Source organism: Lathyrus oleraceus, chromosome 7, assembly GCF_024323335.1.
Source record: "Lathyrus oleraceus cultivar Zhongwan6 chromosome 7, CAAS_Psat_ZW6_1.0, whole genome shotgun sequence".
NCBI classification, from domain to species: Eukaryota; Viridiplantae; Streptophyta; class Magnoliopsida; order Fabales; family Fabaceae; genus Lathyrus; species Lathyrus oleraceus.
The window spans coordinates 523,034,774-523,044,616 of record NC_066585.1 but is presented as its reverse complement, the minus strand read 5'-3'; positions in this window follow the sequence as shown (position 1 = coordinate 523,044,616).

The following is a 9,843-nucleotide window of genomic DNA, read 5'->3' as shown; positions in this document are numbered from 1 at the left end:
TTTTACATGCGACTAATGAGAGTATTACAAGAAGTAGTGCTTCCCCTTGCGAGGTTTTAGTTGACCTTAGGAGTACAAGATCTTCTGGACACAATAACACATATCTTGGTTGGTGAGACGTCAAGTCCCTAAGGTGAGGCGTTCAACCTTTCAGGCGGGACCTCCATTGAGCCTTATAGCAATACCGAAATACAGTCTTCGGAGCTTGACATGACTCGCGTCTCTTAGGCGTGATTTATTGGAAATAATCCCACCCGAGGAGACACTAAGTCCCTCAGGCAAGAGTCTGAATAGTTAGAGGAATCTAAGTTCGTCAGACGCTGTAATGCATAGCCTGTGTCGTATCCCAAATTTTGACCTCTTTCTCCTAATATAAGGCATATGTCACTGACATATCCAGAGTCCATATAAGTCATATGGTCAACCCCAATGACCTAAAAAGTCAAAGGGGGACCATTTTGACTTTTTAAGTCTCAAATCTCATCTTGATTAACTGTTATAGTCTAGGGCTTAGTTTAACATAACCATTTGGTTTTTCTTTTGTTAAAGCCTTTAATTATTAATCATTCTAATTAGTAAGAATTAATTTTAATAGTAGATTAATAAAATATTGATTAATATTGTTAATCGGATTTTGATTAAGTGAAATTTTATTTAGATTATATTGGATTAGTTTATAGTATTATTTAATTTAATTATGTTTGTCAAAGTATATTAAGGGGGTGGTGATGTGTTTCTTTTGTTTTTTTAAACGGTTTTATTTAACTAGTCAAGGTGTTGACCGAATCAGGTCAAGCCCAGGTCCAACTGGGTCAACACGAGACCCAGGTCCAATCCAATTGGGCCAGGTGACCCAAATCCATTATCCAATCGGGTCACACCCATGACTCGGATTACTCATCCAATCTCCAATCCTCAATTCTTCAATCTCAAACCCTAAATCACGCGCAAATGAAAATGGAAAGAATAAAAAACTTCAAATTTAACTTTCAATCAAACATTTCCATTGTTGCATTCAGATACATTCGAAAGTCAGAATTACATACAAGACCAGACCAAATACATTACATACATAAACTATTACATTTGTACATTGAAAACTCTATAAGAATGCAAATCAAATCCTAATTTCTAAACTGATTACATCAAAGATTTCCTAAAACAAATCAATTCAATTCAAAACCTTATTTTTAACCTATAAATAACCTAAGATTAAAACAAAAGAGGGACGGGAAAATTTAGAACCAAAAAGAACAAATCCATAGCTGATGCAATTTGCCCTAACCTTTTCCCCAAAGCTCCAATTCCATAACACTTAAGGTTTCACATTGAAACCTCAAGTGCTTCGAGCTAAGTCGGGCACCGATTCCTACAAAAGAAAGGAGAAGAGTAAGAGGGAGATCGAAAAGAATCAAAGCAAGGAATTAAAGGGAGGATACACAGCTTAAGTTTTGTCACGACAGGGAAGGTAAATCCTTTAGCTCAATTGAATGGTTAGAAGTTGATGTAGGGATTGGTATTGTGTTATATGTTTTTTGAGTTTTGAAGCATTGATTGGGGTTCAGGATAGGCCGATATATCGATCGGCTAAGGTTTGGGGTCGATCTAGGTAGGTTCTTAGGGTTTCTGGGTTTAAGCTAGGGTTATGGTTCATCCGATGAACCCTAGGGCTCATCAATTTTGGGTTTTGAGGTTTAAGCTAGGGTTAAGGTTCACCGATTAAGGGTTTTGGGGTAAGGGTTCATATTGAACCCATGTTTCAGTGGAGGTTGGAGATGAAGGATCATTTTCTCAGGGTTAGGGTTCATCAGTAGAACCCTAGGATTTTCTGGGTAGGATAAAGGGTTTAGGGTTCGTAAGGGTTTAAGTGTTTCTGGAAATTTCATATGAACACTTGAAGTTTATGGTTGAACTTCAACCAAAAACTGGGTTATAGGGCGGTGTTTAGGGTAGTTCAGGGTGGCTCAGAGAGGAAGGGTAGAGAGAGGTGAGAGCGAAGAGAGAAGATAAAATGGGTTAGAGAGAGAAAAGAGAGGAGAAAATGAAGTTTCCGAAGGGAATTTCTTTAAATATTCCTTTCGCGTCTGTTTCGATGTGTGCCAAGTAGAACTCGGAGATCACCCAAATCAGTTGACTATCCCAGTCAACTGATGTTCCCAAGCCGCACACACACCCTAGTCCTCACGTTGACTTACCATCGGATCCCTCCATTTGGCTTACTTTGACTAAGTATACCAGATCAAAGTCCATGATGCAAGATCCTTTAGACCCCTCTAATTATGACCAGATGCACCCCAGAGAGAGTCAACCTTTGACTCTCTCTCTCGTGAGCCCTCTGTCGCATCCGTGAAAAACAACCGGTGGGAAAAACAAAACAAACAGAGCCGCCACCGTGCATTATTTATCCCAAAAGAGGGAAAGGAAACGCTCGAAGTAAACCTGGAAAAGACATGGTCTCGCGACCAGAGAGAGATGGGATCGGGAGTCGGTTATGCGAAGGGAAGGTATTAGCACCCCTACGCATCCGTCGTACTCGACGGGATCCACGCTCAAAAGAATAGAAGAAAGGTTGCTAAACACTGCTCAAAGAATGCACACACACACACTAGAATAAAACACAGATGGAAGAAGAGGGGAAAAGGCTCGCTAGGATATCGCATCCTATGCCTACGTATCTCATCTGGAATGAGAATCAGAGCTACCATAGTTCGGCTCACGCACGCCGAAACAAAACACCAACACAGGAAACCGACTGCCAATCGCTGGACTTACGTCAGACTCCACACAAACAGGCAAACGTGGAAACTGAACGCCAATCACTGGACTTACATCAGACTCCGAACCAACAAACACACACAGGAAACCAACTGCCAATCGCTGGACTTATGTCGGACTCCAAACACACACAAAAGGAGTTAACAGGACGCTGAATCGTCAAAAAAGCAACAAAGAAGGTTGAACAAACAAGCTAACAGGGAGTATGGAACTCGAGCCTGCTAGTTGTCAAGCAAACACACACAAAAAAAGGAAAAGGGTGCCCGGAGAGATCTCGTACAATCTCCTGCCTACGTACCTCATCTGGTATGAGGATCAGGGCGACGTAGTTCCCCTTAACAGGGAAAGAACTTCTAACCTAACCAGAGACTGGGAAATGACAAACTAGAAGGGAGTCTGACTCGAGCCTAATAGTTATCATGCAGTCCGCAATGGTCCTAGGTTGAGGTTTCTATCTAACTTGCACAGGCAACAAGCTATCCTAAACAACACAAATAGTCAAAAGCACAAGAGCAAGCATACACATAGTTAGCACACACTATATACAAACAAAGTGGGCTCACACAGGGTTAGGCTTTAGTCAAGGGGTCATGTCAACCTCGACAAACAAGCCACCGTAACAGGGTGATGTTAGCTCTTAACCCTAACATTGAGAGTTAGGGTGAAGCAAATGAAATGGAGATGAGGGGTGTGCCTCATAGCTCTTATCCCTGGTCAGGGAGAGCTTTGAATAATGGAAAGTGTGGGAGTTCAGAAAGTAGGAACTCTTCTCCACAAGGATTAGACTCTATAAGATCTTGGGTTAAGATCCACAATGCATCAACATGTTATGTGAGCAAAGGGATGACACACTGACTAGCAGGAGATGGACTACACATCTCTTCTATCTGCCAATTGCCTTATCAAAGGACTTTTCCTGCTTAGCACAAAATTAAACACACAAAGACATTGCCTCTTAAGGAGGGCTTCAGACAGGTGCCTGACCACATAACATGCCAGGTCTTCCAGACTACATGAAGAAGAGAGGTTATACCTAATTGGTTAAGCAACCAAGCAAAAACAAGTTCAAAGTGAACTTAAGCAACTTATGTACCTGTGGAAACATCACACAAATCAGTACAAAGTTCAGACAATCCAACAACAGTTAATATCAACAGTCAAACCCAATAAGCAAAGGCATAAGCCATAAGTCAAGCTCAAATGAGTTAACAACCCTACAAAACACACAATGTTAGTAGACAATGGTAAACATCAAGTGCTCAAATGATGGAGCATCAACAACTATGGAACTTGAGTGATTAACCTGAAAACAAAGCTCAAAGATGAGAGGAAAACCACTAGGTCAAAGCCTAGGGTCAAAGATGGAGAAAATTTTTAAAACAGAAGCTGAAATTTGACATGATGAAACTTCAAACAATTGTTGACACATAGCAAAAAGTCTCACATCAATATCATTTACCAAATGCATTTCATGATCATTCTAAGTTCAAGACAATTTTAAAGTCCACATGTGATCAACCAGAAAGATAAATCTCAATTAAATCAGAAATGATTCACAAAAATCTGGAAAAATTCATACATATTCAAGACATCTCATATGATCAGCATGCAAAAAATCAGAACAATTGAGCATCATTTGATAGGGTGATCACATAGCATAAGATGAACATGCAAAGGTGTGACACAAATTGTCACACCTACTTAGAAAATTCACAAACCAGAAACCACAAATGATAAAAATGCAAACTCAACACCAAAATATCAATCAAAGAGTGTAGTTTCATCATGAAAATTTTCAGAAGCATTGGATCAACACACATTATTTCACAAAGGAAAAGGCAAAGCAATGTCAAAATGCATACATGAACAAGAACCTTAGGCAAAATCAAATCCAGGCCAGGCACAACTTTGATTATCATGCTGATAAAAAACTAGAGGAAAAGAGAAAACCATAGCAAAAATCCTCATGTCAATTGGATCATTTTTTGATTTATTATGATTTTTTGAAGATGCAAAATAAAAATTGAAATAAAAATGAAATGGAAAAAGAATTAAAAGAAATAGTTGAAATGAATTTGAAATGGTGAGTTTGGCGCCACTACTGAAGCGCTGCGTTTCATTTAGTGGAAACGCCTGGCCAATCAGCGCTCAGCATGGAGCGCTCTATGCAACCAGTAAAACACAAGCCCTAGCAAACTTATGGCAACGGAATTTCGTGGCATTTTCAAATCAAAAAAATCGTGGCCTTATATACTGTATCGTCTTCTCCAATGAAACGCGCCATGAACAGTAAACATCCAAGAACAGCATGAACAATTTTTCCAGAATCAAACAACAAGCATATCATTGTAAAGATCATTCATCAGGCATCAAGAATCCATAATTATTTCATCAAAAACACATCACATATGCACGGATCGAATGAAACAAGAATCATCATCAAAAATTCAAACTAACATATCTCACTCAATTTGGCACGGATTCACACGATTCAAAGTCTAATCTACTCAGCATTCAAAGATCTATCACATTATGGCAATGAAAATCAAGATTATGAGAATTGATTTGTAACCTCTTGTAGAAACAGAACTGGATTTAGCTGGATCTATGCCTTGTGATGCTCAACAAATCTTCCGCAATGCTTATGAAGTTGATTGGATGAGAGCTGGAACTTTAATTATACACGAATCCTCAAGAACTTGGAGCTGCCATGGATGATTCAAAGCTTGCATATGCTTCAATGTTGCTCGAATTGCTATGGTTCTATGGATGATCTTGCTCAAGATCAACTCAACAACAAGAATTAAGCAAGAAATTGGATTGAAAATGAAGAAAATGGAAGAAAATTTTGAGAGAAAAATTTTCAGATCTGAAAAATGAAGTGTGGTTAGCATTTTCTGTTAGGGTTTGAGGTTATATACTCCTAATTAGTCATGCTTAATCAAGATTAACAAATGCTTAATGAAAAATTAGGGAGAATGGAGGTGTTTGGACAAATTGGCATTTTCACCTTTGCATGGAAATGGTTAATGAACAGTGCACGAAATTTAAATGATTTTCACTGAAAAACACATTTTAGAAACAATGGCATTTGCAAAATATCCAAATTATTCACCAATTTTAAATTGTGAATTTCCCTCCAAAAAATCAAGTGAAAATGCAAAAGTTCATGTGATGAGAAATGATGCAATGCAATGCAAGATTGTGAAATTATAGGTCATGACAAGAATTTAGCAAAAAGAGCCACATGATTTGGAGCAATGGTTTGAAAGTTATGCACTTTTGAAGTTCAATCCACACTTGGCCATGTTTTGATCATATCTCTTCAACCACAAATGAGAAATTGATGTTCTTGGACATTTTGGAAATGGGAGAGAAAGATCTACAACTTTCATGTTCAACAAAATTTCATTTGAAGCATTTTGGGTCATGTAATTTGAAGTTGAAGTTGGATGAAAACCTTTCCATTTTTGGAAAGTTCAAATTATAGGTCACTTTCTATTTTTGGCAGATTTTGACTGGACCTCAAATCCTTTAAAGGAAGTGTTTGAAATGTCAAATGAGACTTGTTTGAACATGAATGAAGTATTTCCCATCACTTCCCACCTCCAAAAATCACAGTTGACTCGTGGTTGACTTTTGCAGTTGACAGATGACTTGGTCATGCACAGATGAACTTGAATCTCAATCTCTTGATAATATGGCTCCAACATGAAACCCTAGCTTACACAAGCTCAATAAAACCATGTAATGATCCCCATCTCAATGAAGACCTCATCTCCTTGAAAAAACCCCGATAGACATAATGCAACTGATTAGGGTTGACCAGAGGTCAAAACCCTAATCCCAAGGAATCTGATCAGGCACCATGAATCTTGATGATGATGATGTACCATTTCAACCAAGATAATGATCAATCTCCTTGAGGAACCAAGAAACCCTAATTGAAGCACAAATCCTCAGATGATTAGTGATCAATTCATGAGACCCTCAGGCTTGAATCTTTTAACCTCTCCATCTTCTGAGAAAGACCTAGGAGGATGACTTACTCATTGTTTCCACATGATATGCAAAGATGTAATGCCTAATGTCCTAAAACATGAGATGTAATATGCTAAACTAGTCCCAAGAGAGGAGGGCAAATTTTGAGGTGTTACACCCTCTCTTCAGCAAACCAAATAGGCATAATCCTTTGCTCTTCACACTCTCTTTCATAAGCCCAATTACTAAATACAACTAATAATGCATCCCCTGCCTATTTAATTTAATTTAATTAATTTAAATCTTTTTTTATTAAATAATTCTATAATTAATATTTTATCATTAGTATTTAATTGATAACTAATTAAATTAATTAAAATAATTAATTTTAATAATCAAGAGTTTTATTTTACTTTCAATAATTACAAAAAATACAAAAACAAATATGCTTTAATCGTTAGGGTTTATTAGAATAATTCCACTATTAGTTTTATGATTAACATTTAAATATTATTATGAGTTAATTAGGGTTTAACCAAGATTATATCAATTCTGCTTCATCAATTAATCATTGTTGAATATTCTCAAATAAAATTAATTATGTATATCATTTGAGTTAATTTCTAATATTAAATCAATTATAATATTTTTACAAACTAATTAATTAACCCAAAATCAATGCCACACTGTCAATCTATAAGTCTTCTACTCTTGTGCATCAAGGTATTTTCGAAATCAAACACTTCTCCTCCCCCGATGCGTTGAGACCTTTTTCAAAAATCTAAAAACAACCAAACAAACAGACATTTTCTAAAAGAACTATGATGCTTTGATCCTTCACCTAATGTGGAGGTACGTGGGCATAAAGTTTTAGCACTCTAGCAGGTACGATAACCAGAAAACCTTTTTTGTGTCTAACTCCATCAATCAATTTATTTTCTCTAAATAATAGCATTTCCTTCATAAATAAATAGATAAAAATATAGGCAAACATTCTCTTAGAAAACACACAATAACCCTAGATTTAGATGAGGATCCCATTGACTAGAATTGAGGTAAGGGGTGCCTAACACCTTTCCTTTACTTAAGCGATTCCCGAACCATAGTATCTCCCTTTAGCTATAAGTTTTATCATTATTTCCCTATTCCGTAGGAACAATTAAAATATGGTAGCGACTCTGTAAATTTTCCAGCCACGACAACATAGATAATGAGTAACTTAGATTCCTCTAACTATTCAGACTCTTTTCTAAGGGACTTAGTGTCTTCTCGAGTGGGATTATTTCCAATAAATCATGCCTAAAAGGCGTAAGTCATGTCAAGCCCCGGAGACTGTATTTCGATATTACTATAGGGCTCGATGGAGGTCCCACCTGAAAGAAGAGTAAATCTAAATAAAAGCAATAAATAAAACAAATAGTAGCTCTAACAAGCCACCTTCCACAAACAACAAAAACTTTACTCCTGAGTATCTGCAAGATGTCCATGGTGGACAACAATCAGCAAAGGGTGAGAAACAAAATTTAATATGAATAGTGTAAAGAATGCGAAGGTAGAGAAATATGCAACATAACACACATTCAATACATAATCAACATCACCATAATCTCACACCCATTCACAATAATATGCAAAATATATATGTAGTGTGACTCACGACACAACATGACACTTATGCATGTGGTACCAACTTAATATTTGGTTCTCTCAGAAATCGGGTCCCCCTTCTGAACCCATGAGCCCTCCCTTGTGAGCTTGGCACAAGCTACTAGTCCCCCTTCTGAGCTAGCAAACACGCCTCTTTCGATAATACGACACAATGATGCATGTCCATACAGATCAATGTGTCATACCCTAATTTTACCCCTAAGATTCCACCTATCATATCATTTACATTTCAACCAAGATCACAAGCATGGTATGCTCCTAACCTTCACCTCTTTCGGTTTGCCTTTGTTGGAGATCATCAAGCACCCTTTGTGTTTTCTTTTACCTTTTTGCTTGCTTGCATTCTAACTTTTCTAACCTTATTGAAAATACAAAAATATATGTTGTTTCCTTTTTCTTTATGTACAAGGTAGGGACTTGAAATCAAAGGATCAAGCTTGGTTTCTAAATTAGGGTTTTGATTCCCAAGGTCAAAGTTTGGTCAATAATTGGTACACAAGAGCTTTTACTTCAAGGCATGACCTATAATATTAGGTCACATTCATGCCAAGCTTCATTCAACATTATTTGATCAAGAGAAGTTCAAATTTGGTGCATGTTTTCAAAGTTGATTCAAGAATGGTTCATGTGTTTATTTCCATGCCATCTCCATCCAATTTTCAAGCAATTATCAAGAATCTTCAAGGTACAATCAAGTTTCCTTCATTTGGTATTCAAGTGTTCATCCTTGGGCCTTTGGATGCAAGAAATGTCAAAGAAATCACAAGTTAGTACATGTTTGGTTGATCTAAAATCAAGTATGGCATGTCACTTAGTCCAAACCTTATAACTCTCTCATTTCTCAATATTTTTGGAATCTACTTTGAGCCAAATGTCATATTTGAACTCTCCTACAACTTTGCTTCAAGGGTCAAACATCAATTTTGCCTCTAAGTCCATCAATTTTGGCATCTTCCAAGATGTCCATGTGTGCACAAAATTAGGCCTAAGACCTGGTTGACCTAATGCTTGGCCTAGAATTTCAGGTCACGACCCCAACTTTCCATCCATGCCATTTTCAACTCAAGCATCCTTTTGATGTGATTCTTTTTGCATCTTATTATTCACCATGAGGAGATCATTTGGTACAAGGAACATCTCAAAATGAACGAGTGAATTTTATTTGTCCTAAGCTCCAACATGGTACCATGGACTCTGCTTCTTGTGCAACTTCCGGGTCACAAATTTCATGTCATTTTCAATCTGGGGCAACCTGCACATGTGCAACTCATTTGAGGACCTAAAACGCATCTGAACAAACATAAAATGACTAGTTTTCTATTGTTAATTCACGCATTTCACCCTCAGTCTCACACGCTTGGTAAATCATCAAAACTCTGACCTAATTCAGACGAATTTGTCTCCATTTCACATGTACCA